Source organism: Castor canadensis, chromosome 16 (genome assembly GCF_047511655.1).
Source record: "Castor canadensis chromosome 16, mCasCan1.hap1v2, whole genome shotgun sequence".
NCBI classification, from domain to species: domain Eukaryota; kingdom Metazoa; phylum Chordata; class Mammalia; order Rodentia; family Castoridae; genus Castor; species Castor canadensis.
The window spans coordinates 28,289,772-28,315,255 of record NC_133401.1 but is presented as its reverse complement, the minus strand read 5'-3'; the positions used below and the strand labels follow the sequence as shown (position 1 = coordinate 28,315,255).

The window sequence follows — 25,484 nt, the reverse complement described above, 5'->3', positions numbered from 1 at the left end:
ATGATTGGTTATATAGATAATGCTAACAACAGTATTTTGTTTCATTAAATATCTGATTTGCTACTGAATTGGTGAGTTTGTTGTTGCTGAGTTATACCTCTAAGCTAGTGATAAAAAAAAGGGGGGGGCATATCAACCATTCCACTAACCAGTACTGCCAGAACATAGAAAATAATTTATGGGAAAGACTTCAGGTGATCAAAACCCCAACCAACTAGTTGACTACAGATGAGAAAATCTCAAAATAAAAGTACAGGAAATGAAAAAAGCAAATGAACATGACACCTTGAAGGCTGATAATCACACAATAAAGGATCTGATTGATAATGAATGGAACAAAAGCTCACTTTTTTGAGACATTAAAAATATGGAATACTTCATAAATTTGTATTTTATCCTTGTGCAGGGGCCATGCTAATCTTCTCTGTATTGTTCCAATTTTAGTGTATGTACTGCTGAAGTGAGCACAAAAATCTCAATTTTTGAGCTCAAAAAAATTGATGTGTAATGTTAACCCTCAATATTAGAAGTCTACTGTAAACAAATGGTTTTCATGAGCTGGGGGAGTGCCTCAAGTGGTAGAGTGCCTACCTACAAGAAAGAGTTCAAACCCCAGTATGACCCAAGAAAAGGTTTTCCTTATTAAGTACTTTTTTTTTTTGCAGCACTGGGTTTTGAACTCGGGGTCTCATGCTGGCTAGGCAGGTACTCTATCACTAGAGCCACTCCACCAGCCTTGTGTGTGTGTGTGTGTGTGTGTGTGTGTGTGTGTGTGTGTGTGTAAGAGAGAGAGTTATTTTCAAGATAGGGTCCTTGCCTATCAAGATAGGGTTGGCCTCAAATTGTGATCATCCTGATCTCTGCCTCCTGAGTGGCTACGATTATAGGCATGAGACACCAGTGCCAAACTGTAGGTTTTTCTTCTTGTTCCTTACCTCTGTTCTTATCAAAGGTTCTTTTGTATCCCCACATGATTCAATGAACCACATTATGACACAGCCATTATCTATTTCCATATTCGGGTTATCCAAGATTTGATCAGTGAATGACCCATAAAGTTCCCATAATTTTAACCAAGAAAGTTTAGGCTCTGCTTACATTGTCCCAAATACAAGACTGGTGTTGGCCATTTCACCAAAGAATGCTGCCATCAGCTATGCTCACAGCTACCAGTATTTATTGCTTTGGCCTCTCTCATTATCCAGAACCTGTGTTAGATTTCTTACATGCATAACACACAAGTGCTTATATCATTTTGTATTTACTATGTATAAACATAAATATATGTGATAAGATATTCATAATCTCTCCAATTCAAGTCAGACTCTAAGATTCATTCCAGACTTTCCCTATTTCATATTAGTACTTCCTCCAACTGTGGGAAACCAAGGTTTACTCACAGCAATATATTTACTTGTTTGCTCAGACCATTTACTTACCTCTGGGGGATCTCACTCCCATAACCACTGCCTCCATTCCACATCTCTTCAATGCACTACACACTGACACTCATAGCCTTCTTGCTACTGTTCCTTCCTATGATTCCCTACCTCCTCACTACCAGCTTCCTTGTGTTCTTGCTAAAACATGGCTAACACACATCTGCTTTACCTATCCCATGCTCTCCTTTCCTGCCCAAAATTCTTGGCACTCAATTCCAGTACCAGCGTGCCTCTGCAGCACCTTGGCCAAGACTGCCAAGGTTGGAGAAAGGGAAGTGAAAAACAAGAAAGGCGGGAAGAAGAGAGAATGAGAGAAGGAGTTACACTAAATAACAGGGTCTTTTTCACTGGATACAAATATAGGAGCTGACCTTTTGTTTCTTTCCTATGATTTCTTCAAGTTCATACAGCCAAGAGGGCAAAGCCAGGTTTCAAAAAAAGAGATAGATCTGATTGCAATTAGTAAATGTGGAAGGACTGATTCTATGAAGGCTGTCAGAATCCAAATTGACTCATATCAAAATGTAAGAAAAAATAAATAAAGCCAGGAGGTTAGGAAGGAGAGGTCTCAGGTACATGTACTCAATAACAAGAATTATCACAGGAGACTATGGAAACCACAACTTTGTACAAAAAAATGACATCAAAGGATATCTGCTTATCCACTGCCAGGTAAAACTTGAGCCAATGCCACCCTTGAAATCGACCCCTGGTGGTGATTCAAGATGGCGACTAGGGTACAGAAGCAGAAAGCCTAACCTCCGTGACTCCAAAACCTCCCTGAGACATTGGAGCCACTCTTGGGTAATTCTGACTGCTTCTAGCCAAAATAACAACTGCTGTCACACTAGGTGCAGGAAAAAATTCAAAGACTAACCCATAAATCAGCCTTTAATTGCACCTAACAGCTGCAAACCCCTAGCCCATGGAAAGCCTCCCCAAGCCACATTACACTGAGAAAATTTGGAGCCATTTCTCGCCACTGCTGCCACTGCCACCACCACTGCTGCCTCTGGCTCCAAACCTGCATGCTCGTTATTTGACAGAACAAACAGGTGAACACCATGCATCATGAAGAACTCCCCCAGCCACCACCCCCCCCCCAGAACACAAGCCAGCACAGCCCCTGGGCAGACTGATCCCCACCCCCAACAAAACTGAATAACAAACAGCAAACTGTATGTAATCTAGCAGGACAGCAGAATGGGTGGATGGAATGCTGAAAGTGGGGGAGGGGCAAGGAGCTAATCTCACCTCAACCTATCAGTAAACAAACACTGGAAAAGCAGTGAAGACTGAAAGTGGGAGGCAATAAGCCACTCCCCCAAAGTAGGGCATGTAGTGGATCACAGAGCTCATCTCTTAAGCCAGTGAGCAGCATCCACAACTGAACTGCCCCCACCTCACTGGGGGAGGAGCTGACCAAACAGTTGCAGCTGAAGGGTAACACAGCTATCAGATGGGGAAATCAATAGCTCTGACCACCCTGCATGATCTGGCAACCTATCTCACCTCACAATTTCAATTAAACTGGTAGACAAAAGAACAAAACACTACTCACAAGCCAATCACCTGATGAGACCACATCAGAGCTTCTGTTTATATGCCAATACCAGGACTGGATGCTGGAAGAGTAACTCCAAAACTTAAACTAAGACTGAAATTCTATTGTTCCTGAACCTGGTGTTTTTCATTTGGTTGTTTGGTGTTTTTTTTTTTTCCTGTTGTTTGTTTGCTTTGTTATTGTGGGTTTTCTACTTTTATTTCTATTCCTATTATCTTTTTTTCTTTCCATACTATCAACTTTACTATAATCTTCTCATCCCTATTCTCACCCCTACTCTCACCCCCTTCACTTTCCCTCCTTCTCCTGTGTTAAAATCCATTGCTCTCCATCCCAACAACTCATTCTGCCCCTTCTCACCCACTCTTTTCCCCTGCCCTCACCATCCCCTCCTATTCTCCCCCATCCTGTCACCAGACTACCCCCTCCCTCCTACACACTCATCACCTGCTGACCAACCTACTATACCAGCTTTACACAACCCCAATCCCCTGCAATCCCTGACATAAGCACCCTACACTACAACAGAAATACACCCAAACACACACAAGGACCACAAAAACCAGCAGCCCCCACACTGCTTCCCACCTCCCCTTTTAGTGCCACCCTATCCAATTTCCCAAACTTCTACAGGTAGCCTAACAAACGTTAACTTCCCCAACTCCTACTGCTTATAGATATTAACACCAAGAGGTCTTCTATATAATATATTAACTACTGGTCAGGTATTGAACCTGTGAATTAGTTATTGCTAAATTACACCCACACCACAGACAGAAATAGCACACCAAGACAGCCACAAAACAAAAATTAAATCAAGGGAAAGAAAACAGGTGACTAAAACCACCAACTAACCTATCAAGAACACAGTTGCATAAGCAACTTATCTTTGACAAAGGAGCTAAAAATATATGATGGAGAAATAGCAGCCTCTTCAAGAAAAACTGGTTAGCAGTCTGCAAAAAACTGAAACTAGATCCATGTATATCACCCTATACCAAGATTAACTCAAAATGGATCAAGGATCTTAATATCAGACCCCAAACTCTTAAGTTGATACAAGAAAGAGTAGGAAATACTCTGGAGTTAGTAGGTATAGGTAAGAACTTTCTCAATGAAACCCCAGCAGCACAGCAACTAAGAGATAGCATAGATAAATGGGACCTCATAAAACTAAAAAGCTTCTGTTCATCAAAAGAAATGGTCTCTAAACTGAAGAGAACACCCACAGAGTGGGAGAAAATATTTTCCAACTATACATCAGACAAAGGACTGATAACCAGAATATACAGGGAACTTAAAAAACTAAATTCTCCCAAAACTAATGAACCAATAAAGAAATGGGCATGTGAACTAAACAGAACTTTCTCAAAAGAAGAAATTCAAATGGCCAGAAAACACATGAAAAAATGCTCACCATCTCTAGCAATAAAGGAAATGCAAATTAAAACCATGCTAAGATTCCACCTCACCCCTGTTAGAATAGCCATCATCAGCAACACCACCACCAACAGGTGTTGGCGAGGATGCGGGGAAAAAGGAACCCTCTTACACTGTTGGTGGGAGTGTAAACTAGTACAACCACTCTGGAAAAAAATTTGGAGGCTACTTAAAAAGCTGGACATCGATCTACCATTTGATCCAGCAATACCACTCTTGGGGATATACCCAAAAGACTGTTACTCCAGAGGCACCTGCACATCCATGTTTATTGCGGCACTATTCACAATAGCCAAGTTATGGAAACAGCCAAGATGCCCCACCACTGACGAATGGATTAAGAAAATGTGGTATCTATACACAATGGAATTTTATGCAACCATGAAGAAGAACGAAATGTTATCATTCGCTGGTAAATGGATGGAATTGGAGAACATCATTCTGAGTGAGGTTAGCCTGGCCCAAAAGACCAAAAATTGTATGTTCTCCCTCATATGTGGACATTAGATCAAGGGCAAACACAACAAGGGGATTGGACTATGAGCACATGATAAAAGCGAGAGCACACAAGGGAGGGATGAGGATAGGTAAGACACCTAAAAAACTAGCTAGCATTTGTTGCCCTTAACGCAGAGAAACTAAAGCAGATACCTTAAAGCAACTGAGGCTAATAGGAAAAGGGGAACAGGTACTAGAGAAAAGGTTAGATCAAAAAGAATTAACCTAGAAGGTAACACCCACGCACAGGAAATCAATGTGAGTCAATGCCCTGTATAGCTATCCTTATCTCAACCAGCAAAAACCCTTGTTCCTTCCTATTATTGCTTATACTCTCTCTACAACAAAATTAGAAATAAGTGCAAAATAGTTTCTGCTGGGTATTGAGGGTGGGGAGAGGGAGGGGGCGGAGTGGGTGGTAAGGGAGGGGGTGGGGGCAGGGGGGAGAAATGAACCAATCCTTGTATGCACATATGAATAATAAAAGAAAAATGAAAAAAAAAAGAACACAGTTGCACAGCACCAACTGAAGTAATGGGAAGAAGGGATGGAACCACTCTCCTCAAAAAAAATTTTTTTAATATAGGATTTGGAGGGAAATGAAGAAAATGAACACCCAGTTCCTGACTCCAACAAAACACATATAAATGACACCAAGGAACCCAGCAATGCCCACAAAAACACTCTCAAAGAAGAAATCTTGCAAATAATCACTGAGAATTTCACGGAGAAGATACTAGACATGATTAACCAAAATGTACAAGATGAACACAAGAAATTTCAAGACACCAAAAATAAGGAATATGAGAAGACACAGGTACAAATAAATGAACTCAGAAGAGTCCTAAATAAACAACAAAGTAAAACAGAGAACACTACAAATAAAGAGATAAATGAATTAAGGATGAAAATAGAAAATATTAAGGAAGAAGTGACCCATGATATGGAAAACCTCAGAAAAAAGAATAAAACAGAAACACAAAACACAGTGGAAGGCTACTCCAGCAGACTAGAACCTGTGGAAGACAGAATCTCAGAACTAAAAGATAACTGTGGGAGAACTGTGGGAGACCAGTAACTAAATAGACTGAGAGAAAACTTTGATAGGACCAAGGCCATGTCAAAGTCCTTTGTGCTGAGAAGGCAAGGACCCAGCACAAAGGAGGTGAGCAAGGTTCAGGAAGGCTGTCTTGCAACAGGGGAGACTGAAGCAGTGGAAGTAGCCTTGGCATGAGCATGGCTCTGTCAAAGGGCCTCTTGGCTGATAGGCACTGACCCAGCCAAGAGGAGGCAAGGTTCAGCAAAGCTGCCTTGCAAGAAAAACAGGACATGCTGACCTAGTTGGATAGTATGTAGTAAATAACAACATACCATAGCTGTGATGTTCCTGCTGCCTACATGACTGAACCCATGAGAACTCAACCTGCATTTCACCCTGCTTTCCCATACATGCTGTATAAATAAATGCACTTGGAGGTGGAGGGTGTCGCCAGCATCTCTCATCAGGGGTGCTGGACCCACCCAGCCCCAGCTTTTCTATATGTCTGTTTTTGTGTCCTTTTTCTCAATCCCCAGTTGCTCCCAGTCAAGGCAAGGGACATGCTCACGCTGGCCATGAGAAAGAACAGTTATTCAAACAACTCAAGACCTGTGAAAGGACTATGTAAGAACTCACTGACTCCATCAAAAGATCAAACCTAAGAATCATGGGCATTGAAGAAGGAGAAGAGGTCCAAGCAAAAGGGACTTGTAATATATTCAATAAAATAATAACAGAAATTTCCCAAATCTTGAGAAAGTTTTGCCCATTCAGGTACAGGAAGCCTCCAGGACACCAAACAGACCTGACCAAAATAGAACATCCCATGACATATTATCATTAAACAACAAGCACAGAGAATAGAGAAAGAATATTGAAGGCTGTAAGAGAGAAAAAAATAACATACAAAGATAAACCCATCAAAATCACAGATTTCTCAACAGAAGCCTTAAAAGCAACCAAGGCATGGAGTGAAGTATTCAGGGCACTGAATGAAAATAGCTTCAACCCTAGGATACTCTATCCAGCAAAACTATCCTTCAAAATAGATGGAGCAATAAAAAATCGTCCACAACAAACAGAAACTAAAACAATATATGACCTCCAAGCCACCACTACAAAAGATTCTGCAAGGAATTCTACACATAGAAGATGAAAGCAAACAAAACCACAAGAGGACACGAAGTATCAAACCACAGGAGAAAAAAAGACAAGGAATCAGAAAGTAGCACTATTCAGCTGCACATAATCAAATCCTTAAACAACAAAAAGAACTAAATAGCAGGAATCACCACATACCTATCAATATTAACACTGAATGTCAACAGACTCAACTCCCCCATCAAAAGACACCGTTTGACAAACTGGATTAAAAAGGAAGATCCAACAATCTGTTGTTTACAGGAACCTATCTCATTAACAGAAACAAACATTGGCTTAGGGTGAAAGGCTGGAAGAAGATTTACCAAGACAATGGCCCCAAAAAACAGGCAACAGTAGAAATACTTATCCCAGACAAAGTAGACTTCAAACTTACATTGATCAAATGAGATAAAGAAGTACACTTCATACTGATAAAAGGGGAAATACACCAAAAGGAAACAACAATTATCAACCTATATGCACCCAATGTCAGTGCACCCAATTTCATCAAACATACACTAAAGGACTTAAAAGCACATATAGACTCCAACACAATTGTAGTGGGAGACTTTAATATCCCCCATCACCAAAAGATAGGTTATCCAAACAAAAAATCAATAAATTCTAGAACTAAACCACACCTTAGATCAAATGGACGTACTGATGACTACAGAATATTTCATCCAACATCCACACAATATACATTCTTCTCAGCAGCCCATGGAACATTCTCCAAAATTGATCATATCTTAGGGGACAAAGCAAGCCTCAGCAAATATAAGAAAATAGAAGTAATCCTCTGCATTCTATCTGATAACAATGCTTTAAAACTAGACTCAATAACAAAACAACAGCAGCAAATATGCAAACATTTGGAAGCTCAATGATCAGTGGATTATTGATGAAGTAAAAGAGGAAATTAAAAGGTTCCTGGAAGTTAATGAAAATGAAAACACAACCTACCAGAATGGGAGGTGAGGCAGTCCTAAGAGGAAAGTTTATAGCCATGAGTGCATATATTAAAAGGACAGAAAGACCTCAAATAGATGACCTAATGCTACATCTCAAACTCCTAGAAAAACAAATAAGCAAATAAGAATAAGCAAAGCCCATATCAAGCAGAAAGAGAGAAATAATAAAAATAAGGGCCAAAATTAATGAAATAGAGACCAAAAAACCATACAAAGAATCAGTGAAACAAAAATGATGGTTCTTTGAAAAAATAAACAAGATGGACAGACCCCTGGCAAATCTGACTAAAATGAGGATGGGAAAAAACTCAAATCAGTAAAATCAGAAACACAAAAGGGGAGAGAAAACAAACACCAAGGAAATCCAGGGACTCATCAGAGACTACTTTGAAAGCCTACATGCTAACAGATTTGAAAATCTTGAAGACACCGACAAATTTCTAGATTCTTAGGACCATCCAAAACTGAACCAAGAGTATATTAACCACTTAAACAGATCAATATCACAAAATGAAATTGAAGCAGCAATAGTCTCCCAAAAAAGAAAAGTCCTGGACCTGACGGATTCTCAGCGGAATTCTATCAGACCTTTAAAGAAGAGCTAATACCAACTCTCCTTAAACTTTTCCATGAAATAGGAAGGAAGGAACACTGCCTAACACATTCTCTGAAGCCAGTATTACACTCATCCCAAAACCAGACAAAGACACATCCAAAAAGTAGAACTACAGGCCAATCTCCTTAATGAACATCGATGCAAAAATTCTCAATAAAATAATGGCAAACTGAATCCAACAACATATCAGAAAGATCATTCACCATGACCAAGTCAGCTTCATCCCAGGGATGCAGGGGTGGTTCAACATATGCAAATCTATAAATGTTATACTGCACATTAATAGAAGCAAATACAAAAACCACTTGATCATCTCAATAGATACAGAAAAAGCCTTTGATAAGATTCAACACAACTTCATGATAAAAGCTCTATGAAAACTAGGAATAAAAGGAATGTACCTCAACATCATAAAGGCTATATATGACAAACCTATAGCCAACATTATAGTTAATGGAGAAAAACTGAAACCATTTCCCCTAAAACCAGGAATGAGACAAGGGTACCCACTCTCCCCACTCCTATTCAATATAGTCCTGGAATTCCTAGCCAGAGCAATAAGACAAGAAGAAGAAATAAAAGGAACACAAATAGGTAAAGAAACTGTCAAAGTATCCCTATTTGCAGACGACATGATTCTATAACTCAGAGATCCAAAAAAAACTCTACCCCAAAACTCCTAGATGCCATAAACAGCTTCAGCAAGGTGGCATGATACAAAATCTATTTACAAAAATCATTAGCTTTTCTATACACCAACAATGAACAAATTGACAAGGAATATATGAAAACAATTCCATTTACAATAGCCTCAAAAAAAATCAAATACCTAGGAGCAAACTTAGCAAACGATGTGAATGACCTCTACAAGGAGAATTACAAACCTCTGAAGAAAGAAATTGAGGAAGACTACAGAAGGTGGCAAGATCTCCCATGCTCATGGATTGGTAGAATCAACATCATAAAAAGGGATATACTACCAAAAGCAATCTACATGTTTAATGCAATTCCCATCAAAATCACAATGACTTTCATCACAGAGATTGAAAAAAAATCTACCTTAAGTTCATTTGGAAACACAAGAGACTGCGAATAGCCAAGGCAATACTCAGCAAAAAGAGCAATGCTGGAGGTATCACAATACCCGACTTCAAACTATATTACAAAGCAATAGCAATAAAAACAGCATGGTACTGGCACAAAAACAGATATGAAGACCAGTGGAACAGAACAGAGAAGCTGGATATGAATCCACACAGCTATGCCCACCTTGTTTTTGACAAAGGCGCCAAAAACATACAATGGAGAAAAGACATCCTCTTCAAATGTTGCTGGGAAAAGTGGTTATCTGTCTGCAGAAAACTGAAACTAGATCCATGTGTATCACCCTGTACTAGTATCAACTCAAAATGGATCAAGGACTTAGTATCAGACCTGAAACTCTGAAGCTAGTACAGAAAAAAGCAGGGAATACTCTGGAAGCAATAGGTATAGGCAAGGACTTCCTCAATAGAACCCCAGCAGCTCAGCAGCTAACAGAAATGATGGACAAATGGGACTACATGAAATTAAAAATCTCCTACACAACAAAAGAAATGGTCTCTAAACTGAGGAGACCACCCACAGAGTGGGAGTAAATATTTGCTAGCTATACATCAAACAAAGGACTGATAACCAGAACATACAGCTCAAAAAACTAAACTCCCCCAAAATCAATGAGCCAACTAAAAAATGGGTACCTGAACTAAATAGAACTTTTTCAAAAGAAGAAATTCAAATGGCCAAAAACCACATGAAAAAATGCTCACCATCTCTAACCATAAAGGAAATGCAAATCAAAACCATACTAAGATTCCACCTCACCCTTGTCAGAATAGCCATAATCAAAAACACCACCAACAAAGGTGTTGGCGAGGATGTGGGGGAAAAGGAACCCTCATACACTGCTGGTGGCAATGCAAGCTAGTGCAACCACTCTGGAAAAACAATATGGAGGCTTCTTAAAAATCTAAACATAGATCTGCCAAGATCCAGCAATCCCACTTCTGGGGATATACCCAGAGGAATGCAACACAGGTTACTCCAGAGGCACCTGCACACCCATGTTTATTGCAGTGCTATTCACAATAGCCAAGTTAAGGAAACAGCCAAGATGCCCCACTACTAATGAATAGATTAAGAAAATGTGGTATTTATACACAATGGAATTTTACTCAGCCATGAGTACTTCTCTTCTTTTACTTTGCTTCTTTTCTCTATTCTTTAAAACCTTACTTCTTTTCTATTCTTTAAAGTTCCAGTCCTCAGACTTGCACTATCCCATGTTTCCTCTAATCTCTAGCATAATTCCTTAGGTGTCAGTCCTCAGACTCCCAGACACACAGCAGCCACTAGCAGCATCAGCAGTAGCTGCAGCAGCGTCATCAGCAGCAGCCAACCTTGCAAGCAGCTTACCAACCTACATACTTCAGCAAGTCTTTTATATACAGTGGCAAACAAGGAGGTGGAGTCACAGTCCTTGGAGAGGGGTATGACATTGTAACAGGAGAAACCTGTGATCACTACTTTCTGAACGTAAACATCTTAGGAAATGCAGCTGTGCTGCATTTTGCCCTTGCCCTCCTCTGTGGCTGGGGCCATGCCAAACTCAGCCTGCAGATTCTTGAGCCTAACTGCGCTTTTGTCAAGTTCTCATAGGCTTCTCATAATCTGCTCCCCACAAAGCACACACTCTACCACTGAACTACTCCCCAGCTTCACAGGATTACTTTGAGGCTATGGACACAGTGTTCAATTTGCAGAAGGGAGGCTTCACAGAACTGAACCTCAATAGAGGCCAAAGAACACAAGGATGAGATTCAGCATAGGAAGGAGAGGCAGGGTTTCCAACTCTGCCAACAGCCTTCAGGTATAGCCACTTTTTGGTACCATTACCCATGACCTGCCATCAAGACCCACTGTTTTGGGAAATTATGAGCTAAGATAGGAGTCTCTGAGGCAGATTAGCAGGAAGCAACATTTATTGTACCAGCACAGACTGAGCAGACTCATGTCCAAATGCTGAGCCCTGAGAACAAAGGGGTCTCTCCTTATATATCTTTGCAAGCAGGTTACAGAAGCAAAAAGCAAAATTCAACCCACATATGGCTGCATGGGACTTCATTGGCTATTTCATTGCCCTAGTGCTATGTGACCTTCATGTTTCAATTCTTTAAGTTTTATCTCTCTGCTTCGCCATCCCCTCCCCCTTGTCTCATTGTCAGAACACCAGCCTGTCTGTTTCTTTTCTGGCCTCCCCTTTCATGCTACATTATTCCCCTCTTTGATGCTTGGACCCACTCAGGGTCAAAGAGCAACACCTTGATCTAGGGGTTTGTATTTCCATAGTATCATTACATGTGTGGCTGTTTTTCTTTCTATAATGGCCTCTATAATAGTCTTGATAGACCACAGCAACAGGGGAGCCAGACAGGGCAATATTAAGCATGCTCCTAGTTAGGCCTATTGCCCTTATCAGAGTTTTGAATCCACCTAAGGCAGAAAAACATCCTCTAAACAGGTCATTGGGATCCCATCCTCTCCAAGTCTGGATGGGACATGGGCAAGCTTTCTCATTTTGTCTGTGATCTCTTTTGTGACTTTTTTTTCAATCATCAATCTGTAAGCAGCAGTTGCTCTGGTTAAATTTTCTACAAACTCCTCCCTCAGAGGTCAACAAATAGTCTAAAGCTAAGCAATTCTGATAGATGGCATTGTGCATCTTAGTGTTTTGTTTTGCCAACAAATTGAGAGCTCTCATAGTTTTATTAGTTATAATTTCAACAACAGCCTATAGCCTGATGATGTGGTTGAGCATATATATAGGGGTGCAATAGCCCCAGGACCTGTCTTCTCCCCAGGTGGCAGAACAATAGTATTGGATAATTCATTCAGGAGGCCATTTGCTACCTTTTTAACTGCCAATTTGTAAAGCACCCCGGTTTTGTCTACTTAATCTTTTTTATATATGGGGACTACCAGTTTTTTTATTTTGTCTGAGGGGAAGCAAGAAGAAAGATGGTCTTATTGAGCCTAGCATACAAGATTTAAGTCAGCTGCTAGGTAGCACCAAATAAGCTTGCTTCCCACAGATCCAATACAGTCCCCTGAGCGCCTGTCAATCTATGTTTGTGGTTAAGATTGTTCCATGCTCTCTGGAGATTAGAAAAGTTGGCCAGTGGTGGAGCTGGGGTTTTGTGTGGTTTGGAGTTCCCCAACATTGGGTCTCTTGGGCAGTGTCATTGTAAAACTTCTGTGACATTTCCTGCCCAAATAGGTCACAGGAGGAGGGCTCTGAGGCCATAAAGGGAAACCACATCAGTAACAATAAACAGCAACTATGCATCATTCCCAAAAGAGATAGAAGAGAACAAATAAAAACCTTTCACTGTGAGTCCAATCAGCAGAGGCGGTTTCTGCCTGACCTATGGCAAAGATTATGGTGAGAATTACAGCAACAGATACAAACAAGGGGTGACAATGCATCACAGTGAGATAACTGGTGTAAAAACAGTCCAGTTGTCCCATTGGAGAGTCAATTCCTCAAGCTTCTGTCATGCGTAGACTATCAACTTCCAAGGTGTGATTAGAGCAGAGCTGTTGTCCTGCCATTCTTGGTCCCATTTTTTCCTGGGAAGTGGAGTCCTGCTGGGGGAGGGTGCTCAAGTTCCAGAGGGTGATCCTACATGGTGAAGCTGGATCAGGAATGCACTCCCATTCAAGAGAAGCTGGTTTGACTCAGCTGTGGTGGATCCAAGGAGCAATCTCTGTTACTTTAACAGAGTAGACAAGATAACAACAAAAGGGCATCTCCAATGGGGTTTTAATGTGTGGACATTTTATATATTTTTTCATCTAGACAATGTCTTTTTTTTTAACTGAGTAGAAGTACCATGGCAACAATGTATTATCAGTATATATGTCCAAGAAAATGCATTGTTTTAAAAAAGTTAAAACCACCATCTTTAAGTATCAAAGAACATGTTTAGAGCCAGTAAAAATAGTTATTTTATCTCTATTTAAGTAGAAGACCCTGTCTAAAAATATGAGTTTGTGTCTAGAAGGGCTTTAATGCCAGATAGCCACACATGCGTAAGAGCCATTTCTGTAATCCTCTCAGTTTTGTTTATTTTTGAGAGGTCTGGCAGCAGTGACTCCATTGGAACTTTGACGGCATTCCCCCCTTGTCTCCAAACTGCTTGTCTCTGAGCAGTCTCTTTTGAAGATCTGCCTTTTATCCAAGTACTAACCAGGCCTGACCCTGCTTAGCTTCCAAGACCAGAGAGATAGGGCACATTCAGGGTGGTAGGGCTGTAGACTGAAGCTCTTTCTTGATTGGTCATTCTTTCCTGGATTTTGGTTGGCTCGTTGTGGGGGGGAATAACAAACAGATTAGGCGGGAGTCAGTACCAGTTAGACCCTTTTGGCCAAATTTAAGTAACAAAGAGGAAGCAGGCTTCTAGATAAGGACAATACAAAACAAAATCTAACAAAAGCAGACATCTGAAAAGCTAACCTGGTTGACACATAAGTAGTTATTAGAGTCATTTTTTATGGACTTCATTGTAAGTGCCCCAGAAGGATCAGAACTGTAATGACAAAAACTTAAAAGTCATGGTTAAAATTTTGATGGACAATTTAGCAACTAACAGAACAGTATATCAGTACCACTAACTTTTTTTTACCATGTTTATCTAAAGTTTGTATTTTAGAAGGCTTGAAAAACATAAATATAGGAACCAGCAACAGCATTACAACTTTATAGAGGTTATATATACATATTAGTTTAGTTGTTTTTGAAGTAAAACCTTCGATTTTTATCAGTTGGGGGAGGAGAACAGGGTCAGTGACCGCAAATAGCCCAGTCACAGACACATATAGGATACCAACTGTATTAGAATCACCCAAGACAACAATTGTTTAACCATGAGGTCATCTAGAAAGTTTTATATAAACTGTTAGAAAATAAGAGGCATGGAAGAGGCAAAGAGACAGCTCAAACACTAGTTCAGGGTTTATTGTTTAGGCAGAAGCCCTATGGAGGGAGACCCCAGTAAGAGAGCTACAGCCCATTGCCATACACAGGCTTGGGCTAGATATAGGGGGCTAGTGGAAAAGTACCAGGAAGGTTACTAAGGGATAATATTGCTGGGCAAGAAAGATAAGTTGTAGTTAGGTCACTGTCTGCCCAACTGTCCTTGGCATCTATCCAGGGAGATAAAGGTAAGCCATCTGCAAGGGGAAGGGGTCTAGTCCTAACATGGTTGTCCTTATTGTTAACATAAACTGACTCTTAAATGAACATGACTCAGTTATCTTTGTAGTTAAAACCCTGACAAAAATCAGGTAAATATTTATGGGGACTAAGTGTGGAGTTAGGAAACATAGTGGCCAAGAATCATTCTCAGATGTTGATAAGGGATCACATCCCAGATTGTTGACATTTACATATGGCTCATGACATACAGCAGGATCCCATCAACCTGTAGTCAGTGGAGCCCCTCTAAAATAATAGGCCCAATCTGGCTATCTCAGGGCAAAAATTTCCTCCATACAACATGTGGAAGGATTAGGACTAACACCTCCATTCTGTTGTGTCCAATAAAAATTGGGAGGTCTTGACTTTCAGTGTAGTGCTCCTTTTTGAGTTTTATTTATTTATTTATTTATTTATTATCCTATCTGGAGGGTGTACTTTGGCTTTGTTTTACATAAGTAAATCTGTCTCAATCTTTATATAAGTGCAGCAGCACTCCCTGTGCTCAGCTGCCTCTTGTCTTTTTTGTGTTTTAATAAAATCTTGTTGTCTTGACAAATTTGTGGACTAACCTCTAGCACCAAAAAATTTTGACAGTTATCTTGACAAAACAAAAACCATTTTTGAGACAATTTTTTTGTAAATGTTATTAACAATACAATATTTTTAAAATAGCCTTGTTGTTATGAGCTTAGAGAATTAAGTTTTAGTTTAACATCAGTACCTTAAATTTTGACCTTATAAAACCTTTAATGTAACTCTTAGATTTTAGTTAACTTAATCACTTACATAAGCACCTATATCTTTGTGACAACTAAATATGTTTCCTCTGGGGGAGCTTGTCATTATCTTTTTTTTATCTAAAAGTATTTTTTTTACTTTTTTTTTAAACCATATCTTTAATACCTTTTATATATTTTTGTTGTTTGTTGAAAATAACTCATAAAACCTTTTAAGTTAGAGCCTTACATTTGCATGAAAAAACAAGAAAGCAACCTTGAAATTATTTTTGTATAAAAGCAATTTATAGAAAGCTCATTTGTTAATAGACCCATGTATTATAAAGGAGAATTTAATTCCAGATTGTATTTATGGCAGAATGAAACATACAAAGGTCATTTCTTTAACTATCCAAATTCCAAGATTTTTTTCTCTCTCTCCTCTGGTCTGAGCTGGAATGTTAACCCCTGAATGCCTGCATCTTAATGAGACCTGACTGAAAGAAGTTTAATAACCTGTTTTCTTAAAAGTAGTAGTAGAACAGAGTAATAATTTTTACGTTGACTGTATAATAGTATAATAAGAACTGTTTTCAAGATGTTTTTATACATACACACACTGTGAGCATACCATTAGATGGATGCATAATCTGACCAGCCATTAGCAAGGGAAACAAGCATCTCATAACTGTCTCAATAACAGACCAAGCTTACTGCACCAACCTTTTGAAACAATCTTTTCTTAACTAGCAACAGTCAAAGTTGCTATTTTTTTAACCCTTTTAGTTAGGTTCTCCCTGTTTATGCTCTGTAGAAGTAAAGGGGTCAGCAAGTTCAGTATTTCTGTCATATTTTAATAATCCTAAATTGTTTTCTACTTGCTTTTTGTTTTTAAGACATAAAAACTCAACTGAAGTTTTTTTTTTTTGCTTCCAAACATTTTATGATATTTCATTTTTTTCCTCTTTCTCTTACTTTATCCATGAAGACCTTATCCCAATTTTGTTTCCATTCCTCCATTTTCCCTTCTCTACATTCACAACCCTTCTGCAACATTCCTTTTCTTTTAAGTCAGACCAGATCTTATGCATCAGTGCAAGTCCATCCTTCATGTGTTAATTTTTGTAAGAGCTCAGTTAGTGCTGAGCCTCAGTCTCCTTCAGGATCCCCATTTTGGGTGAAGATGTACAAACTGGGGCACCAAAGCTATCCATCAAGACTGAAAGACTCTGATTTTTCCCTAGTCTGCCCAATAAATTGGTACCTGAATTTAAATAAACAACAGAGTCTGGTTTTTGAAGACCAGTTTTAGCCTCTTGGCTTTTCTCATTCTCCTGGGTTTTAGGGTTTTGTTTGTTTATTGTTGTTATTAGTATTATTATTATTATGTAAACTTTATTAATCACAGTTTTATCTAGTGACCCTTCCAGGGGCCATCCTACACCAAAAGCAGGCCAATCTACTTTACAAAGGATGTTTAGCTTGTTAGGAGTTAACTTAACTCCATAGTCTCCATTAAATTTCTTTTTAAAGTTATTAATCATACACTCCAAGGGAGGGTTTTTACTCTGATTTCCACCCATCTCCTTCTGTTACCAGATGGCAAGACAGACACAGAGGGGGAGGGGTTTTGAAAAAGCACTTGCTTCTTCTGTCTCCTGCCGCTTCCCTTGCTGGGACTTAAGTGACTCTTTGGCCCTAGTGAGACCAGAGGTCCTGCTGGGGCTCACCCTTGACCTTACGAGTTCACCACGGAACCAAGGACAGGACTCCTCACTCACTTCACAACTGGTCTTCATCTCAGGCTCGCACTTTTATACACTCTCACACAGCACAATATTTCCACCCTGCTCCCTAAACAGAGAGATGCGGTTTCACCCCAACAGGCAGTTACTAGCAGCCTCTGGAAGGTGATCAGACTCCTCTTCTGTCTCTTGAGGCAGGCCTGAATTCGAACCCGGGTTCTTACCAGTATGACGAGCGGTGCTCCTAAATTGGTTCCTGCACCTCAGTGAGTTCCTTTGTGCATCCAAGGCCCTTACCACGATTCAGTGGGAGGATGAATACCCCCTCCAGATCAAGCTGTCCATTGGCGCCTGGTGGGATCTCCTACCAGTCATCCGGGGGATGCACTCTGGTGACAAGGGAGGTGATAACTCACCATCTCCTGTAATCCCAACAAGCCCCTAAATAATGTTGTGGGAAATTATGAGCTGAGATAGGAGTCACTGAGGCAGATAAGCAGGAAGCAACATTTATTGTACCAGCACAGACTGAGCAGACTCATGTCCAAACGCTGAGCCCTGAGAACAAAGGGGTCTCTCCTTATATATCCTTGCAAGCAGGTTACAGAAGCAAAAAGCAAAGTTCAACCCACATATGGCTGCATGGGACTTCATTGACTATTTCATTGCCCTAGTGCTATGTGACCTTCATATTTCAATTCTTTAAGTTTTATCTCTCTGCTTTGCCATCTCTTCCCTCTGTCTTGTTGTCAGAACACCAGCCTGTTTATTTTCTGGCCTCCCCTTTCTTGCTACACCACAACTTACCACACAATCTTATTTAGCAAAAACTTGCCAGCTGGTGAAAAGTGCATAGTGTCTAAAAGATAGCTTGAATCCAGATGAGAGAAAACAATTCTAACAGTGTTTAGAAACAGTTAAGGATATGTGCATACCTCAAAACACATTAGGTATCAGTCAGTGTAGGAGATCATTACTGAGGTGCCATGGATCAAAACAAGTAATGTATGGAGACCAAAAAGGAAAAAATCAGCCAGGACCTGGAGGCACATGTGATAAGACAAGTCAGAAAGTGTCAAGTATGGGGATGAGAAGGCAGAAATGGGGTGTGTCAAGTGGCATTTGCACTGCAAACACTAAGGATACAGGACAGTTTTTCTGATATGATATGAAAAGAGCACAGATGTCATGATCTCTCCCAGATGCCCCTAAATTGAACCAGGCATTTCTAAGATTATCTTGGAATGTCTAAGTAGCAACAGGATTACTCCTATATCCCTGTTGTACATTTTGAAAGGAACGCAAACAAATCCCAAGAGAAAGACAGGGCTGGCAGAGTGGCTCAAGCAGTAAGAGTACCTGCCTAACAACCATGAAGGCCCTGAGTTCAAACCCCAGTGCTTAAAAAAAAAAAAGAATACCAAAAGAAAGACAGGGCAAGTAAGTCCTTAGCAGTGGACCTGAACAACTCAGGTTGTTTCCCTTCCTCTTTTACAGAGGAAAGAAAAATAGTATTACGAAGAAAACTGGAAGAAAAGTCTTCCAAGTACAGCCCCTAGTCCATGTGGATAGCAATCACAACAATGCTTGGAGTTCCCGAAACATGCAGCTATGAGGAAATGTCAGTGAGAAGGGGGCAAAACTGTCATGGATCTAGTCAGTCACCCAGTCAGGAAGCAGGTAAGCACAGAGAGAGTCATTAAGCTGACTTCCAGACATCTTCTTCCCAAATTCCTGCCTGCAATCATTTGAGCGGGAGCCATTAGGGTTGTTGCTAGGGCAGTGCACACAGCTCAGCTTTAGTACCCACAGCACATGTGCCCCCAAAGTGGAAAAGTTAGCAGCACCAAGAGACTAGCAGTGAAAGAGGCAAAGCTGCCTCCTCTGAGGTAAAGTGGGTAAACAGACATGTCACACCCTGTGACATCCTTATCCAGGGAGGTAATAAATGTAAAGTTCTCCAGCATCACATTGAGGTACAGGAGCCTTTGAGCCACATTAAGTAACTCCCACCAGAATGATGCCAGAAGTTCTACTTGGCACCAGCTGTTCAATCATAGAAATTACCCTTTTCTGAACACTCACTGTTGTAGGCACTTTACCACAGGGTCCAAGATACTCTGGGTGCCACAAATCTGATGCATGGCTTGGACAGGAATCCTGGGGCACCAAAAATGGCACCATGACCCTGAAGGAGGGGCTTGGCACTTTTAAAGAGACTACAACAAATTCCTGGAGAATTTTTGTCTACAGCTGAGCACCCAACAGTTTGGCGGCATATCATTCTATACTCTGTAAGACTGGATGCTCTGGGAAGCTGAAGATATCATTTCAGCTGCTCCTAAAGTCTATCAATCCAAACGGACACATCTTTCAGACAGTGTGTGTGTGCCTCCTACCTGGAAGGCAAATGAACACTACCTATTGGTCTTCATGCTCTTGGAGTAAAGAGCTGGAATAACACTGGGGAATTTCAGTGAGTTCTTTTGGGATAGAAGATTCCACGCCAAGTCAAGGTAATGCCCTCCAGGCTGGTCCTAAGGTGTCACAATTGGTTACATTTTCAGGGTCTTCAACAGTCCTAAAGGGACGGGTTCATACAAGCAGCTCCACCCTCCCACTGAGGCTCCTCCACTTCCAAGGAGTGAAAATGTCATCACTGGTGACTAGGGAAGCCATGTAAAGGCACAGGCCTGGTGATGCACAGGGTCTGGGAGCCAAAGGGCTTCTGCTAAATGTTCTGAGTCTCCTCTACTTGTTGGCAGGGCCATGTCATGTCTGCTTTGTCTGACCTAGTCATGGCCACTTGGCAGGGTTGAGTTTATGGACTTTGTGGAGAAAAGTCAAGATCCTACCTCAGATTCAGCATGTGAGGTATCTGTGCAGGGAGGTTCTGGACTTGGTCTCTAGAGTGAAAGAAGGACATCACTTGTGTGTCTGAAATACAGTCACCACAGGACTAAATACATACTCATGCTTTCTTTATTCTTGATACATTGGCACTCTGGCCTCCCTGACTGGGGGCACACTGCCCCTTCCAGGGCCAGCCAATTCTTAGAGATACCAAAGCACTAGCTAACCTAGGAATATATCTTTTATATGCAAAATAATAAAACCCACATCCCCAGCCAACTCCTTATCATCTGTCACACAGGAAACTAAGATCCATCTTATCCTAAAGCACCCTAACACTTCATACTGGGAAACTGGAAAATACCAGGCAAGGCCACAGAAATTATTTAAGCTTTCCACTCCTGACCCTGATCATTGAACCTACCTTGCATTTCCCATTCCTTCTAGTAAAAACCCAAATAACTGCTGTTAGCCATGATCTTCCCTCTATCCTATACTTCCTGACGCACTGACACCATGGCAATTCCCCTTATGGCCTTACCAGGCATGACATGCTTTCTGCATGCACAGCTCATTCCTGCACATGTGTCAAGACAGTGAGGAAGTTAGCAGAGTCTGTGAGATGGCTCTGGAAAGGGCAGAGCAGACTTGTTAAGAGAGAATTACCAAGGGAGGTTACAAGTTCACAGTTCTCCAGCATCACGCTAAAGTACAGCAGCCTCTGAGCCTCATCAAAAAGCCCCAACTTCCCCTGGGAGACATAAATAAACAGGTCCTTAAAAGTCACACAGTGCCAGGCACCAGTGGCTCACAGCTATTAATTCTAGCTACTCAGGAGGTAGAGATCAGGAGGATCATGGTTCAAAGCCAACCTGGGCAAATAATTCACAAGACCCCATCTCTAAAATACTCAACACAAAAAAAGGGCTGGTGGAGTAACTCAAGAAGTAGAGAGCCTACAAAACAAGCATGAGGCCCTAAGATTAAACCCCACTACCACAAAAACAAGTCACACAGCCCTGCCATGATGAGGAAAATTCAATCTAGGACCAGCTTGTCTCCTAGGACCCCAAGTTCACTGCCTTACTCATCCATCTCCTGCTCTCCCTCATTCCCATCTTTCCACATTACAGAGCACAAAAGGCTCCAGAGCCCCTGAACCTCCGGTCTCTACTAATAGTATCACTGATCCCTGTGTGGTTCCCAAGCAACAGGGAGATGAGAAGGATACCAACTAAACTTAGTGCCTGGCATCTAAACAGAGGGGTCTTGCTGGCAGAGTGGCTCAAGGGATAAGAGCACCTGCCTAGTAAGCATGAGGTCCTGAGTTCAAATCCCAGTGTCACAAAAAAAATTGGGTTTAAACAGAGGGGTCTCAGACCTGTTCCTCAGGACCCCGGGGCATATCCTCACACACACACCTCCCTTCATCTTCACATCCTAAGGTTAATAAGCCTTGGGAACATGATTTCATGATTCCACTACATGCCTATCAGTCCTTGTATCAGCCCTCTCTCATACCACCCACATCCACAGCCAGTTTCACCCCTGCTCACCTCATATGTACCTCCCTGATCTTCCTAGACATAATTCAGCAAAAGCATCCAGAGTACATGGAAATTTGAAATATGCTCCTACATAACTCCAGACCACTGCCAGACCCCACTGTCACAGGCATCCCTACCCTGCTCTAGAGGGCTCCCTGCCTGACTCTATCCTTGCTTCCACCTCAGCCTCCAAGAACCACTTATGGATCTCAGACACTTAGCCCAATTCCACATATGGTACACTTGATGACCCCCCACTAGTCACAGACTTTCTGTCTTCTCTAATCCTCATTCCAAGATCAGAATGAGTTGTCCTCTTCCTCAGGTCCATTCATAATCCCTTATGACTACTCAAGCCCTAAACTAATCTACCCACCTTATTGAAAGGCCTCAGATACACCAAGGCTCCCAAAAAAATTAGGCAGTGAAGTGTAGCGAAAAAGCACAAGTCCTAGCATCAGCATCATCTTGCTCAGTTACACCCAGGCAACAGCCTCCATGTTGTGCCTCATCCATTAGTACCAGGGCCACCAACCAGATCATCCACCCCATGATCTGGGTGGATCTTCCCATGGCCACACTTCTACACCATCTTTGTGATGCCCACTACCCACTCTAAGGTACTCAAGCTTTTTAAGACCCAGTTGATCTCATTTTCCTGGGCCTTACCACAGTAACCAGGATTCTTCCTCCTAGCTGTAACTCAACTGTTACCACCATAGTGCACACCCTTGCCACCAGTGTTGCATGTCTACATCTTGAAGTGTCACACAGAGGCTTCACACCTCTGTAGTTAGCTGTCTACTTGATGTCTCTGTTAATTATTCTTTGAGACATCTCAAACTCTTAAGATCTTAAGATGACCAAAAGCAAAATTCCTGACATCTCCAATGACAATTACTGTGAATTTTACCCAGTTAATAGAACTTCCATCCTTCTATTGCTAAGCCCAAAAACCTTGTACTCACATATATTCCAACTTTTGTCTCTCACCCTTAAAATCTAAAACCCAGGCAGCCCTATTTAAAAACTAATTCTGAATACCACCATTTTCCACTTCCAAGGCCACTACAATGGTACACCAACATCAACACTCAACTGAACAACTGCTACAATTCTTCATTGGTCTTCCTATTGCCTCCCCTACACAATCTGGTTTCTGTGCTACAGCCATATGGTGCCTGATGAATTCTGGGCTATATCACCTTATCCTCTCCTCCGAACCCCTCGGTGTTCTCACCACCTCCACAATAGATATCAGCATCTAAGAGACAGTCCATTTCTGACTCCTGCACCTCCGCTCTCAGTTCCCAAAAGGAAGGAAGGCAAACTCTGGTTCACTAAAACAGCTAAGCTTCACACACTTGCCTAATAGTACCTATGCCTGGAACAACCTTTCATATTTCATTCCATTGGCAGCAAGCAATAGAAAACTCTCCAGATAAGCCCAAGCCTTGACTGTCAACTGTGAGACTTTATTTTAGAGTTCTCAGGGGGACTGGTGGAGTGGCTCAAGTTGTAAGAGCGCCTGCCCAGCAAGCGTGAGGCCCTGAGTTCAAACTCCAGTACTTCCAAGAAAAAAGAGAGAGATTTGCTGGGTAGCGGTGACTTATGCCTGTAATCTTAGCTACTCAGGAGGCAGAGAGCAGGAGGATCAGCCTGAGCAAACAGTTTATGAGATCCTATCTCAAAAAATATATATATCACAGTTTAACTCCATCTTCATGGTAGCAGCAGCTAAGCTCTCTGTTCAGTTGCCAACATGCAGCTCTTTGTCCACGCCCAGGAGCTACACACCCTCAAGGTGACCACCCAGGAGATGGTCGCCCAGATCAAGGCTCATGTGGCCTCACTGAAGGGCATCGTCCCAGAAAATCAAGTCATGCTCCTGGCCAGCACACCACTGGAGGATGAGGCCACCCTCGGCCAGTAGGTAGGGTGGAGGCTCTGACCACTCTAGAGGTGGCATGCTTGGAGGCAAAGTCCATGGGCCCTGGCCCATGCTGGAAAAGTGAAAGGTCAGATTCCCAAGGTGGCCAAACAGAGAATGAGGAAGAAGGGAAGGAGGAGGGGGGAGGAAGAAGGAGAAGAAGAAGGAGAAAAGGAGAAGGAGGGAGGGAGAGAAGGAGAGAAGGAAGGAAAGAAAGAGGGAGGGAAGGAGGGAGGGAAGGAGGGAAGGAGGGAGGGAAGGAGGGAGGGAAGAAAAGGAGGAAGAAGATGACGACAACTGGCTGGGCCAAGCAGCACATGCAGTATAACCAATGCTTGGTCCATGCTGTGACAACCTTTGGCAAGAAGAAGGACCCCAATGCCAACTCTGAAGTCCTATGTAATCCTGGCTTTCTCTAATAACGCCACTTCACCCAAGGGTGGGGGAGAACCATCACAAAAAAGGGTTAGTGGAGTGGCTCAAGTTGTAGGCCCTGAGTTCAAACCCCAGTACTGGAAAAAAAAAGAAGAAAGAAAGAGTTCTCAGGCTCAAGAACTGGAAGCAAAGTAGAAGAAGGGTCCTAGAATCTAATCACAGAGTCAAAGGGTGTGGTGACCTAAACTCCAGGAACATCTTCCACTCACTTGTGCAGTGTCTACCAGCACTTCCATCGTCATGGGAATCTGTGGGAAGAGCGAGGTCATGAGAGGTAGGCTCCAGGGGCTCAGGCTTCCCTGTTCCCCTACCCAACGTAGCAGACAGGACACAGAATGAGTACATTGTCTCCAAGCCTCATCCTTGGTACTGATTTACCTGTGCAAACTTGTAAAAGGATACACTTGTACGAGGATGTGTCATCAACTTTCTCTGAAACTAAGCAGCTTTTGGAAACCCTGAAAAGCCAAACTCAGGCCATGTCCCTCTTCCTTTCAGTATCCTCCATGGTTCCTAACACCTGAAAATGAAGATAAAACTTGATTCTACAATGAAAGATGCAAGTGCACCTGGCTCAATGGCCCCTTCAACACTTTATAAAACCAGCACTGGGCCTTTAACACTCCCCCAACCTCATCGTAGTAGCTTAGGAAATTAAGACACCACTCACGACCTCGCCCAATAACCTGGACACAAAGATATAAACTATAGTGGCTTAATCAGGAGCCCAAAGCTGGGTTCTAGCACTCAGGGTGACTAAGGACACTTACCTGAGCCGGCCGCCATTGGAGTCGGTGGGCAGGGTGGGAACCCGGGCATGGAGGGGACCCTGGCATGGCTGCCACCGCCAGGCCTTCAGACCAGCTGGGGTCGACCCAACCTCCATGACGCCTGCGCATTCCCACTCGCATCACTTTCACACTCATTCCCCACTCCTCAAGCGAGAATAGCCGCACAGAGCTAAAGTCAAACAAAAAGAGCGCCCACGGGACAGGGCCAGAAGTCCCACCCTAAACTGTCACGCTAAAGCCGGAAATCACTCTATTCTGAACGCTGATTGGTTTTACGTCTTTCCATTGCAACAGAGCATTCTGGGTAATGTAGCTCCCATAATTCCATAGTGGAACCCAGGTTTGTAGACAAGCATCACTAGGAACAAAAAATAAGTGGCCCCATGTGTTGTACTGGGAAGTGGTCTCTCCACTTTTCACTCCAAGGGTTTGTTCGTGTGTCAACTGGACACCGAA

General features: G+C 41.9%; 1 non-coding gene and 1 pseudogene across 1 annotated transcript; one reads left to right on the top strand and one right to left on the bottom strand.

The window, feature by feature from the left end:
- Positions 1-361: 361 nt before the first annotated feature.
- On the bottom strand, positions 362-468 carry LOC141418260 (U6 spliceosomal RNA). Its single transcript, XR_012442944.1, has one exon. It is a non-coding gene; the product is annotated as a U6 spliceosomal RNA (small nuclear RNA).
- A 23,166-nt stretch (positions 469-23,634) lies between these two features.
- LOC109693154 (ubiquitin-like protein FUBI pseudogene) lies at positions 23,635-24,221 on the top strand (annotated as a pseudogene).
- Positions 24,222-25,484: the final 1,263 nt, after the last annotated feature.